Source organism: Colius striatus, chromosome 1, assembly GCF_028858725.1.
Source record: "Colius striatus isolate bColStr4 chromosome 1, bColStr4.1.hap1, whole genome shotgun sequence".
Taxonomy (NCBI): domain Eukaryota; kingdom Metazoa; phylum Chordata; class Aves; order Coliiformes; family Coliidae; genus Colius; species Colius striatus.
Genome location: NC_084759.1, coordinates 42,041,346 through 42,054,329, shown reverse-complemented (window position 1 = coordinate 42,054,329; position 12,984 = coordinate 42,041,346). Strand labels below are relative to the sequence as shown.

At 47.4% G+C, this 12,984-nt stretch overlaps 1 protein-coding gene across 5 annotated transcripts in view; it reads left to right on the top strand.

Annotated features, from left to right (window-relative positions):
• Nucleotides 1–2,503: 2,503 nt before the first annotated feature.
• KLF12 (KLF transcription factor 12) overlaps nt 2,504–12,984 on the top strand; it is a 255,583-nt gene continuing 245,102 nt past the window's right edge. For 2 of the 5 annotated variants that reach the window (XM_061995521.1, XM_061995492.1), the window contains exon 1: nt 2,505–2,743. The gene's annotated coding sequence lies outside the window, so the exon portion shown is untranslated. Of the gene's footprint in view, nt 2,744–2,807; nt 2,956–12,984 lie in introns of those variants that run through there. The other 3 variants (XM_061995504.1, XM_061995512.1, XM_061995499.1) reach the window with 3 other exon arrangements.

The following is a 12,984-nucleotide window of genomic DNA, read 5'->3' as shown; positions in this document are numbered from 1 at the left end:
GGGACAAATAGTGAGGAGGCTACGTGACCTAAACTGCACCAAAAGGTGGCACAGGACCAGTTACATGCAGAACACATGAAGGAACGCATAGATGTGTTTCGGGCAGTTGGCACAAAATCCTCTAAGGGAACAATCATTGGGTCTGGTTCTTCTGGCTTCCTCCGTAAATGCTGTGTAGAGCAGCAAACATTAGTTTGTATTTACTGAAAGTAATGGCGTTATAGCAGTAATTATTTACCTGAGCTCAGCCTGGCTTTCTGTGTAAATATGCAAACTACTCAGGCTCTTACAAACATGTTCATAAGATGGGCCAAGCTACTAGACAAATTATTTTAACAAATTATTGTAACGAGTGGGGTCCTCTGGAGATACTGAGCTGAGCTTGAATTTGAGGTAGACAAAGGGTGAGGGCTCATAAAGAAGTTGCCATTTTCTACCTGCTCTGATCATGGTTTTTGACAAGGTCATATTGAATCCCCTGCAAAATACTGCCCAGAAACCATCTTGACAGCGAGGAGTGGTCAAAGCTCACCTGGACTCTGGCCACACTGTGTTTGCTTCATGCAACAGGAACCACAGGGGGAAGAAAGAAAACAGACACATCAGCTTTATATTAACAAAAGGCTCTCCAAGGCCAGGGAACCCCTAGGGGAACGTCAGGTCAGCTTACAGCTTTCACGCTGGTCAGGCATGGGCCAGGTTCTTTCCACCACAATATTTCACCGTGGAAACATGTAAGTGTTAAGAATGCTTTTGAAAGATGGTGAGGTTTGCCTCTTAAAGTCAGACACCGACTCTCAGTATTTGTATTTGTTTCCTGGAGGTTTTTTAAAGTTCTTCTTAAAAGAGTTTATGTTTTAAAATAAACTTTCAGATTCTGGATTCTGTTTCTCTGTATATTGTTATTAAAGTCTTTTCAAGCTAGTATATGCAACCCTTGCATGTGAAAAATCTTCCCATAAAGGAAGTTCTCAGTTTGCAGAGGCGCGACTCAAACGCGCTGACCTCCATGGAGAGGAAAAAAAAAAACCACCTCACATAGTTCTCACAGGCTGCAGTGTGTCTAACGAAGGGAAAAAAAAAGAAAGGTTTGCAGAGCTCAGCGCCTGCGAGCCCGTCAGGTAACTGCCAGTGCCCGGCGAGGCCAGCCCGCTGAGTCGGAGAAGCGGGACCGCCCCCGCCGCCCGGCCCCCTGTGCCCCGCCGGCCCTGGGACGGCGCCGCCTGCGCCGCGCCTCAACCCCCGCCTGCGGCGCCGGGCCCAGCGCTCGCCCGTCCTCCTTGCCGGGCAACCCGCCCACTCCCCGGAGCTTCACGCAGCTGCCCCGTGCCCTGACCGTGCGTGTCGGCCTATGCATGTCTCTCTCCTGCGTCCCCCTCACCCGGCGTATGGCCCACTCGGGACGCCTCTCAGTGTCGCAACCGCCATGGCACCCCGAGACCCCCTCAGTGCCGTCCCGGCCCTGGAACTCCCCTCAGCGCCCCCATCGCCTTGTGCCCCTGGGACTCCCCTCAGTGCCCCCATCACCTTGTGCCCCCTGGAACCTCCCTCAGCGCCCCCATCGCCTTGTGCCCCTGGGACTCCCTTCAGCACCCCCATCGCCTTGTGCCCTCGGGACTCGCCTCAGCGCCCCCATCGCCTTGTGCCCCTGGGACTCCCCTCAGTGCCCCCATCGCCTTGTGCCCCCTGGAACCTCCCTCAGCGCCCCCATCGCCTTGTGCCCCCTGGAACCTCCCTCAGCGGCTCCATCGTTTTGTGCCCCCTGGAACCTCCCTCAGCGCCCCCATCGCCTTGTGCCCTCGGGAACCTCCTCAGCGCCCCCATCGCCTTGTTGTCCCCTGGAACCTCCCTCAGCGCCCCCATCCCTTGGTGCCCTCGGGACTCCCCTCAGCGCCCCCATCGCCTTGTGCCCCTGGGGGTCTCCTCGGGGCCCTCATCTCCTTGTCCCGTCGAGACTCTCCTCACCGCCCACATCGCCTCGTCCCGCCAAGACTCCCCTCTGCGCCCCCATCGCCTTGTGCTCCCCGGGAGCCCCCTCAGCGCCTCTCATCACGTTGTCCACCATACACCTCCCCTCGGCAGTCCCAACTGCCCTGCATCCCTCCCGCCACACTTGCGCCCCGCACTCCACCAAGCCTCCCCCGGCGCATCGATAACCTGTCCACGCCCCGCCTGCCCTCAGCTCGCCCCCGCCCCGGGCCTCTCCTCAGCGCCCTCGCTGCCGGCCCCGCCCTGCCCCTCCCCGCGTCGCCCCCGGAGGCCACACCACCCTGCCGCTCCCTTTCCCGCGGTGCGGCGCCCCGCTGCCCTGCCCCCCGCGGCCGGGGCCGGGGCCGGGGCCGGGGCCAGGGCTGGGGCCGGGGCCGGGGCCGGGGCCGGGCGAGGGGCGGTGCGGCGCGGCCGGGCGTTCCCGTCCCCACCCCCCCGGGGCGGGGCGTGGCGGGCGGCGCACCGGGCGCCGGGGCGTCCGAGGGGCGGGGGCGCGGCCCCTCCCCTCCCCCCGCCCGGCTGCCGGTGGGGGCGGGGACGCGCTGCATGCCAGCGACGCCACCGGCGCCCGCCGCGGCCGGAGCAGGGACCGGGAGCTAGGGAGGGGGGGGATACCGGTCCGAACCGGGCCCTTTGTCTGAGCGGCCGGTGGGGTGTCGCGGCGGCCGCCCCACCGCGAGGCGAGGCGAGGCGAGGCGGCGCCGGGAGCCTCCACCCCCGGCCCACCCTGCCCCTGGCTCATCATGTGACGCGGGTAAGTCGGCGGCGAGCGCCGCGGTTCCCTGGGCTGCCCCCATTCATTTCCCGGGGACGGCGGCGAGTCCGGCCGCTTCCGCCGGTGACCGTGTGTGAGAGTGCGTGCGGGTGACACTGCCCGGGGAGAGCGGGGCGGACAGACAGACAGAGAGCGGGGACCCTGTGTCAGGGGAAGGAAACAGTTTCTCCTGCTCTGCCGCTTCTGCTCAGGTCTGTGCCGATTCCCTTTCTTATCAGAATAAACGGCTAACGTGGGTATTTTTTGCTGCTGCTGTCCCAATCAGCGCTTTCTTTGCCTTTTTTTTAATCACTCCGATACTGAAGTTAAATAATTTTAAAGAAAAGCGGGGGCAAGGCGCCCTCCCCACTCCCCTTCCCCCGGCGCTGCCGGAGCGGGCTCCGCCGTCGGGGCCAGCCGGGGGTTAACGACGGTGCCCCCTCCTTCCCCCTCCCCGCTCCGTCCCTCCCGGTGCCCCGGCGGGCAGCGATGCCAGAGCTCTATGTGTGTGTGTGTATGTGTGTGTGTGTGTGTGCTCAGGGTGTTGGGGGCCGCCCCCGCCACCGGCCCGAACTTTTCCCTCAACTTTCCCGCTGAGGCTTTAGGGAGGAGGGGGAGGGAGCTAGGGGGAAGGCGGGGGGGGGCGGGGGGGGGGGGAGGTGAAAAAAGCGGGGGGAAAAATAAAAAGCGATAAGCGAGGAGTGATGAACAGCGAACTGGGAGCGCCCAGCCCTTTGTGCTGCCGTCCCCGGGCGGGGGTGCGGGCAGCCGCCGGGCCCCTGCGCCTCTGGGGAGGTGGGGGAAAAAACAATACGTAAAAATAAATATTGAATGGAGATATTTAAACATCGGAGTGTAACACTGTATGGAGGAAGAAATCGGATTGTAACGCTGTATGGGGAGAGGAATTAAAAATCGGAGTGTAACGCTGTTAACTGTCTACGAAAATAATTATCTTCTCTAAAATAAATACTTGCTCTTCCAGAAGTCGGCCGGCGTTGCTTAGAGAGCAAAACCGCTGGTATTTACCTTACAAGCGTGTGCCCGGAGTGGTTGCGGGAGATGCGTGCCCCATGGCATTGGCGTCACCCTGCGAAGCCCACCAAAAGCTTTCTGTGCTGGGATGAAATTTGGGCTCCTATCCACCGCCTCCAAAATTCCGCACCGTGTGGGATTTTGGGGGAGATGAATAGGAGACACCGAGATAGGTTATTTTATATTCCTCCCTCCCTGGCAGCCCCCACTTCCCCCCCCCCGGCCATGGTTTGCAGGGATGTGATGCTCCGCTCCAGACAGCGGGGAGGATTTTTTTTTCATGTCTTGGCGTTGCCCACTTCCACGAACGGGTTTGGGTGGAAAATGAGATGCTTCACGCGCATAGGGAGCAGGTACAAGCAGTTTGGTAGGAGGCACCCCGAAGAGAAGTTCACTTGCATTGGGCTTTATATCGAGCTTGTAAAAACCCTGCTAGCTCTTGGCAGTTCCCCTCCCCCTGAGTAAGTAAGTAAACGAATTAATATCTTTTTGAAAAAAAATTATCTGACATGAAATAAATAGTATTTGTCTCCTCCTCCTTTTTTTTTGCATTTTCTCTTTTTGTCTGGCTACGGCAGGTAGAGGTTTCGCAGCAACTTTGCGAGGCTGCTTTATATAGCGGCGGCATATGGGCTCCATTTTCTGCTTTCTGGTTGGTCTGCAACTCTGAAATGTACAGGAACAGCAAAGTGGTTTTAGTGTGGGATTAGTAACTGTGCTGAATAGGTCACAGATGGGGCGATAGGAGCATTTTATTAATGACGTAAGGCTGCATAAACCGAGTCTGCTTCAGTTTTTTTTTGGCTATATTATTCATGCTGGGGGAGGGGGAATATCTTTCTAATGGGACGTAATCAACTTGAAACCGCTGTCTGCAAGCCGCCGTGTCACCTATCGTCACAAGCAGACCGCGCAGAGCGGAGGAAACGTTGCAAGCGGATTTTTTTTCCCTTAAAAAAAAATATTGTTATTTTCAATGCTTTTCATTTATTTTTTTCCCTCCTCCCCGTGGCTTTGGCAGCCGGTCGGAGCTGCTGCCGCTACGCTGTCGCTTGCTGCTGCCGCCGGCAGGTGCCCGGGCTGGAGCCTGGTGGGATGACATCACCCCCTCGGCGGCCGGGGAGCAGCACCCATGCGCACCCTCTCCTGGGCCACCACCCCCACCCGCTCGTCCCCGCTGCCTCAACAGTCGCACTGGTGCTGTTTGCCTCATTTTAATTTTCCCTTTATGTATTTATTTATTTATTTCCTCATTTATTTTCCTCTGTCAGGTACCTGGAGCTGAGGGTTTAGCTGTCTGGGGAGCACCTTTCTTTAAGTATAGCTTTACTTAAGCTTTACAGCGTGGCTTACCCCTTCCCTTTCTTTAATTTTTTTGTTTTGCTTTGTTTCCCGTTACACCCTCTGTCCCCCCCCAGTTCATGGAGTATTTGAAGATAGCCATGAAAAATAGCATGTTCTCTCCTGTCCCCCAGCTGTGGCGAGAGGTTTTTTGAGAAGGAGACATCTGGGGCATTTGACGAGTGATTGCACGTGTGTCAGAGGGGCTGGGAAGTTTAGGACGTGGGAGATACTGTTTGGTTTCTGCTTCTGAAAGTGAGGCAATATCAGACATATAAAGAAGGAAGGATGAGAAATGAGGGATTTCTTCTTTTTTTACATGTTTGTTTATTTTTTTTTTCCTCAGCAGTACTTAGTGATAAAATTTCCAGGCCTTCTTGCACTGTCTTGTAGAAAAACCTTTCCTGGCAGGTCCCTTGAGAGCCTTAGAAGACTGCATGTAACAACTTTTAAAAATAAACTTTAGGATTCTAGCACAGGCTAATCACAGAGTTGTCTGCCAGCTGTTTCTGACGGGATGAGGCAGACCTGAATGTGTGTGAGCAGAGTTTTGCTTCAGACAAGAGGAAGGTGAAACGTGGTAGGGCTCAACCATCTCTTTCCACGGGAGATGGTATAGTGGGATCAGTGAAGGGCTTGGGCTGACAAGCCCCGTGGTAGCAACTGTTTTCCTCTTTCACAGACCCAGGTACTGCATGACAATACGCCCCATAATTAAATAGAAATACAGACCATGTGTTTGAGGAAAATGAATGATTCCTCTCCCGGGTGCTTGGGGAGCTCTCTGCCGCACTGCAGGGTTGCAGAAGGTCCATGTAATGTGGTGCAGAATTCAGTGCTAGAAGAGCCTCCTGTTTAGATTTTGTGTAGTTTGTAAAGCGTAGGGAAGGAATGTGCCTTTGCTTCTCACTGGGTGGACAATGCCCGCTTACACTGGCCTTCCCAAAGTTGTAGGGCTGTAGCTTCCATGTTTCAGGCTGCTGGATCACTTCTGTAAGCCTAGTGTAGCTGCTGGTGCCACTTCCAGGATGGTCAACCTCCTTGCCCATTCCCTCAGTAAGTGTCATTTGCATTGTGTAACAGGTGTTGTCAATACAAGGTTGGTTTTGACTAAGTCTTTGTTTAAATCAAGTAAAATACAAGACTGTGGTTGAGATGTTTGTATATTAATAAAGCTGTGGAAATACTTATTTTTACCAAAGTGTTTTGCTTGTGGCTTTTGAAGTGTTTTGTCGTGGTTTATTTTGTTGGAGGATGATTGTGGTTTGCCTTTCCTTGACGTAACTACAAAAGGAAACAAAAATTTAATTAATTGAAATGGAAATTTCATTTTTAGAGAAGCTGAAATGGATGCAGTGCTGAGACTTTGACCTTCTCAGCTCCTGACTAGTGGTTGTTTACTACAGCTGCAGCTGTGCGTCTTTGAAAGAGGAGGAGCTGCAAACACAAGCATGCTCACTTTCCCCAGCTAAGAGGAAAACATACAATGAGCATGCTATTTCAAAGTGAAATGTAAAGAAAAGTGTTGAGCAGTCAGGTTGTGGCTTTTCCTTTTGTGTAAGGTGTGCTGTGCTGTATCTGTAAAACAAAATTTGAGTCTTGGAAGTACAAATGTGAAAGCATTAAATGACTACTCTTCCTATGCAGTGAAAAAGAAATTATTTTTTAAAAATCAAATGCATGGTTGTGCTAGAAAAGAGAAATGCTTTTGTCCTATACTACTAAGGACACTTTCAACATTGTCAGTGGAAAAAGCTCCATGTAACTTTACTCATTGTTCAACAAATAAGCTTTAAACAGTCCTCTTTCTTCAACTGATTGTTGTGGGGGTTTTTTTAAGTTGGTATTAAATGCAAAAAAAGCCCCACCCCAAAACCCCAGACCAACAGCAAGAGTTACATTTGAGGATTCAGCCTCAAAGTGATTGTTTTAGTTACAACTAGATGTAGAGCGCTTTTGACTAACCTGACTGGAGCATTGACTAGACCTAATGTATGTGTGTGGCACTGTTGCAAATGTGGGTAAAATTGGACCAATGTGAGGATACTTGTGCAGTCTCTTTTTGGTGCTGTATTTGCATTTGGAAGCTCTTTTCTGTTCAGAAGGTCTGCTTAAACTTCGTCTCTGAAAATCTGTGAACTTTCATAGACTCATAGAATCACAGAATGGTAGGGGTTGGAAGGGATCTTTAGAGATCATCTAGTCCAACCCCCCCTGCAGAAGCAGGGTCACCTAGATCAGGTCACATAGGAACATGTCCAGGCGGGTCTTGAAGACCTCCAAGGAAGGAGACTCCACAACCCCTCTGGGCAGCCTGTGCCACTGCTCCCTCACCCTCACAGTGAAATAGTTTTTTCTTCTGTTTAAGTGGAACTTTGTGTTCCAACTTCATCCCATTACCTCTTGTCCAACTTTCTCATACTTTTGCAAAGTTTGGTTTGACTGGAAGGCTTAAAGTTTATTCTGATTCTATGCACTCATATTTTCTATTATAATTATTGCTTGGGAGTAAAGTGGTAGAGCATTCTTTAATTAGTTTTATTTACCTTTTGGCAGCAGGGAATTCTTAAAACAATACCAAGAGACAGGAGGAATAGGAGAAATGGACATGGCTTTGCCAAGAAGTCAGTATACCTACATTGTGTATAACACTGAGCTTGTATGGACTTCAAGTTTTGCATTGATGTCTCATGGTATTAATCAGAAAGTACAGTCTAGACTTTGGTCTAAACCGAAATGAAATTATAATAAACAAGTCTTTTTTTATATATCTTTGTCTACTGCAGAATGATGCAATTTGAATTGAAGCAGACAACTTTGAATGATGGACCTGTAACGATTTCTGTCATTTCTTGCATTTTTGGGAAGGGATGGTGGCATGAGCCATTCCAGTGTTTCTCAACTGAAATATTATGATTAAACATGAGAGTGAATATATGAAATCATGTGAAATATGTTCGGGGACTATATGCTTCATATCAGCTATGTTTCTTCATGCACTCTGCATCCACAGACATCAGCTCTTGTGTCAGAGGAGTCCCCTTCAGCTGTAGGGACAAGGGTAGCACTTGTCTAGATGTTGGCTTGCTGATTATTCCTATTTTGAAATTGTTTTTCAGTATTTTTTTAGAAGTTCAAGGATGCAGAAGCTAAGGTATATCAGAACTAAAATTGTGTGTGTTGGGATCAAGGAAGATGCCATGATGAAAGACTAAAGTATATGCTCAGTGATACCAAATAAAGTTTGCCAAGATGACTGCACATTGGCATTTCCTACCCTCTGAATGCAATTCTAGCAATGTCTGTATTTTTTTTTTTTTAATCTCATTGTTTGTTTGTTTGTTCACAGTTCTGTGTTGTTATTTCCTTGGAATGAACCCCCTCATGTGCAATGGTATTTATCCTTTTGTGGGTGGCTGATAGTGCTGGCTTTGACAGGCTTTGCAGTTGCAGTGCAGACCAGCACCCCTTGAGTTAAGGAATGTCTGGTTAGCAGTAGCAAGCTTTTGTCCTCTCTGTGAACCAGCCTCCAGGACTAGAATGAAGCACACTTTGCTAATGGCTGGCACTGGCACGATATTTGCTACATAGCAGAGTAATGATGGCACTCAAAAATCCTGAGCTTTGTTCCTGGCCTGGCTGTGAGGTGAGTGTGTTCTCGTCATTTAAACATAAAACAATCAAACGTATGACCTTGGACATCAGTGCTGCAACGGGGATAATTAATCAGATGATGTACTGTGTTGGGAGACCTGAGGTCTGGTCTTGGTTTTGTCAGATGTCACCTAGGACACCTTTGTTACCCTCTCTGGAAGGTAGTAAGCAGTGACCTTAATTCCTAATTAGACTGGGGTCTTGTCCAGTGGTCAGAGTTGTTGAGAGCACAAGATTATGCATGCTAATGCTGATCCTCCTCCTAACTACCTCAGTAGTTTCTTTTTCTCTGCCTTGGCCAAGAAGGGCTTTGCTGATGGTGGTGTTGCCTGTCTTTTCTGGAGCCTTACAGGTCCCTGAAGGTGATATGGGAAGCACAGTGATGCTGGCTGGGTCAGTGCAGGTGATGTGCAGAGAGCTCGGGATGGCTGTAATAAGTCCTTCACCGGAGTCCGAGGTGCTACCAGCAAGCTCTGGAAGCCTTCCCTGAGCATGGGCAACTGTCATTCTTAGGTACTTTGTTCAAGTCTTGGCAAACTAGCAGTCATGAGTAAAGGCAACTATCTAACCTCATTAGTTTTTTTGTGGATCCCTGAGGAAGAATCTTTCCATAAACCCAAAATATTCTAAATTAATTTTAACTTTTTTCCCACTGCCAAAATTCTGAGAAATGACTGATGTGTTCTCAAAAACTTTCAGATCAAACTTTACAGAAGCAACCACTGAGAATTTTGTCTGAAGTGACTGAAGTTTGTTAAGTGAAATAATGCAATGTTAGAAATTTGTAACGTGAATTTCAAAAACTGACTGTGAGTGTTGTCACCATGGATATTGTTCCTTTTTTGCTACAGGAACAGCGTTTTCAGATGGCCTACTAAAAACTGAGGACACCTTTTATAGCAGATGTAATAACATGTTGTCATCTGAAGTAGCCACTTGAGATATGTAGGATTAATGGTATCAGTTGTCAGTTTTTCCCGTGAAAAAAAGGAAAGATACCTGATGAGAATATTATGCAGATAATATCTGACATGGATCTGAGTAGGACTTGACTTAAAACCAGAATAATGTAAGGGTTTTCTTTTTTTTTGTATCTGTCTTTGAGTGTGCAATGCTGGCATAGAACAATTTTGAGTTAGTCTTCAAGTATGGGTTGGCAGTGCTCTAAAAGAACATGTAAAGAGCTGTGATTGATGACACTTTAAAATCTTTTAAAGTGTTGGATAGTAGTTGGAGCTCTTCCAGTTCCTTTTTCAGAGAATATTTCAGTTGCAAAAAAATTTAAGTGGGAAATGAAAAGTTTTCTCTTTAAAAAACCATAGGTGGGGAAAAACATTCCTATGCAGTTTTTATACTGCAACAGTAACAGTCACGAGATGACTTAATTTTTCACTAGTTCCATCTAACTGAGGAAGTATTTTGTAGAGACAGTGCCCTACAGAATTTTGAAGAGAAAAAAAGAGCTAAGTGGATTACTTTCCCCCTTTTGAAAGGAAGAGTATGCAAACTCAGTCTAGTTAGCAGGCAGATTTGGATGCTGCTATTTTGGAAAGCGTTGCCGTTTTCACTTTTACTTTGCAGATCTATATTCAGCTAAATCAACATTTTGCTAAAAAGTCTTTGACATTTGTCTAAAGAGTATATATCAATAATTGTGGACTTCTGATTTGAGAAGGTGATAGATTTATAATATTTGGTTGTGACTCTAGTGGGATAAAGTTGACAGTGTTCACACTGAACAATTAAATATAAACATAGCACAAATTGAAAAGCATCATGAGATGTAGTACACTTATTCTTTGCATCCGAACCAATATCCAAGATGGATTTATTTTGTGGAGATATGCTCTCCATTAGGTTTCAAGTGCTGCTGGATTTAGAAAGACAATGTTTCTTTTTAATTGCCAACGCTAAAGAAGCATATGGACTATGCAGGGATGGAAGGCCTGAGTCTTATGTGTAGCTGTCACAGACACTTGCCTAAATGAGTGCTAGTAGATAGCTTGAATAAAATATGTTCTTTTCCCAAAAAGAAGAGGAGCCTAACTCCTAACTTGCCTAAGAGGTATGTACTAAAATCAAGATGCCAGAATTGTTCTTGTGGTCAAAAGACCATCAGAAAACTTCTCTGTTGGCTGACAGCAGAGGAAGCTCAGACATCGATGAATGCCCTGTACTTGTTAAAAGATAGGTGAGAGCAGATCTACTCTGCTGAAATCCTCAGAGAAGCATTCCTGGCTCTGCAGAATTTGAAGATGATGAGGAAGGAATAGCACTTTCTATGGGCTCATCTTGTGATGTTCTTTGTTATTTGGTGTTTAGCTTACTCCCTGTGTTGTGAGGCACCTGTAGCCAGGCTGTGCTTTCTTAAAGTAGGTACAGCACCAGAAGTTTACTAGTTTGGTAGCCAAGTCCTCTTGTGGGCATCACCTGAAGTCTATCAACATAAATGAAACATACTTGTACTTTCAGATCCCTCCCAAATATTACTGAGGTTCCATGTATATGTGGTTCTCATGGACACATCTTTTCTCCTTGCTTAAAAAAGAGAAAAAGAGGAATTAAAGTAAAAGGAGCAGGTTTGTTCTTGTGAGGAGTGCTGGCCGCAGTCAATGCTGCATATTGCTATCCATCAGTTCTCATCCCGGTGTGTTTAGTTGTTGAGCTGCCCTGTCCTGCCCCTCTTGGAGTGAGGATTGCCATTCTCTGACTTCCTTTTTCTCTTGCTGTAACCCTTCTGCTGACAACTCAAATTAAACAGTACTTTGTCATTAAAAAGCTTCTTTAATTTTTGTTTCCAGCCACATTTTCCTATATTCTGAATTATTTGACAACTGCCATCATTTTATAAAAAACATATCAACTTCTCCTTCTCTGTTGCCTCTGCTTTATCTTAGAAACATTTCCACTTGTACTGTTGTGCTTTCCAACCTATCCAACTGAACAAGCCGGTGTCCCTTCATGCTGTTTATGGTATATATATGTGTGTGTGTGAGCTTAAAATTTGCTACTGGCTCCACATAAGGGATGTTTTCTCTGTTGTTTGGTGCCTACATGGCAAGCGCTTTGAGCAAGGCTGCCTTCCTGAGAGTGTGGCTTTCTGTAGTGCCTTCTGCCTGGACAAAAGAGTGGGGCAAGCAGGGTGAGGATACTTCTCTGTGTATAGCTGTGGATGCTGGAGTGACTTTTCAGCAGTCCCAGACTGAGCCAGGGTCATTCCCATGTCCCGGCTGCCTCCTTAGATATTACTGTGACATTATAAATAGAAACATGAGACTAGCACAAAATATGAAAATAGACAGTGAAAATATTATTTGTGTTTATACAGTGTTAAAACCAATTCATCAAACTCCCAAATTTTTGTCTATATTGAAGAATGGGTAAAGTATTTTTTATAGGAGGGAGCAGAAATGAGACACACGGTATGGCAATCTTTTGATATGGTCTAAAATAGTAATTCCACTCATCATTTATCAGTCCTTGTAGTGTTTTCAGTTTAAGTGCTGAATGACTAGACCACAGCTTTTATGAAGCTTGAGGATTGACAGCTGTGTCAAGTATAGGAATTGTGTCCTAAAAGCATCTTGACAGTGCTGCAAGTGGCAAAGAGGCAGTGAAGCCACATTTCACTAACGTGTAAGTTAGTGAAAGATGGGCAAGTTCAAATTTAGCCGCAGGTGCCAAATTTGATTTGTTCTTCCGGTTTCTAATACAAACGCTGGTTTTGGAGACCTGTATAGTGCTGTATGTCTATTAGGAGGCTTTCAGCTTTAATCTGAGCTCATCATAATTCAGTGGTTTAGGAGTACTTTTAGGCTGTTTCACTTAAAACTTTAAATCATCCTTACTCATGGTGCCTGATGCAGGCTTTCGTAGCTCTCTGTTTGGCAATCTTCTCCCTAAATATGAAGTCCAATGTTGAGAGAGAGCTTTGGTTCCCTGTGTTGTAGATTGAAGAATATCTTAGGTACCCCATATAGAGTAGCATGTAAAATGTAGTTGAAGTCTGCAGTGACTTAGTGAAAATGTTTTGCAGAGCGTGTGTTTGAGGTCTTAACTGAAGAGTGAACTACATTTAAAGTTCAGTGCGATCCCAAAGGATGGTTTGAGGTCATGGCTGGTTCTGTTCAAAGTCCTGTATTTGCTGTTGGACATGTTGGCATTTAAGCAGATAGGAGTGTACTGTAACATCAAATGATGATGTACTCGCT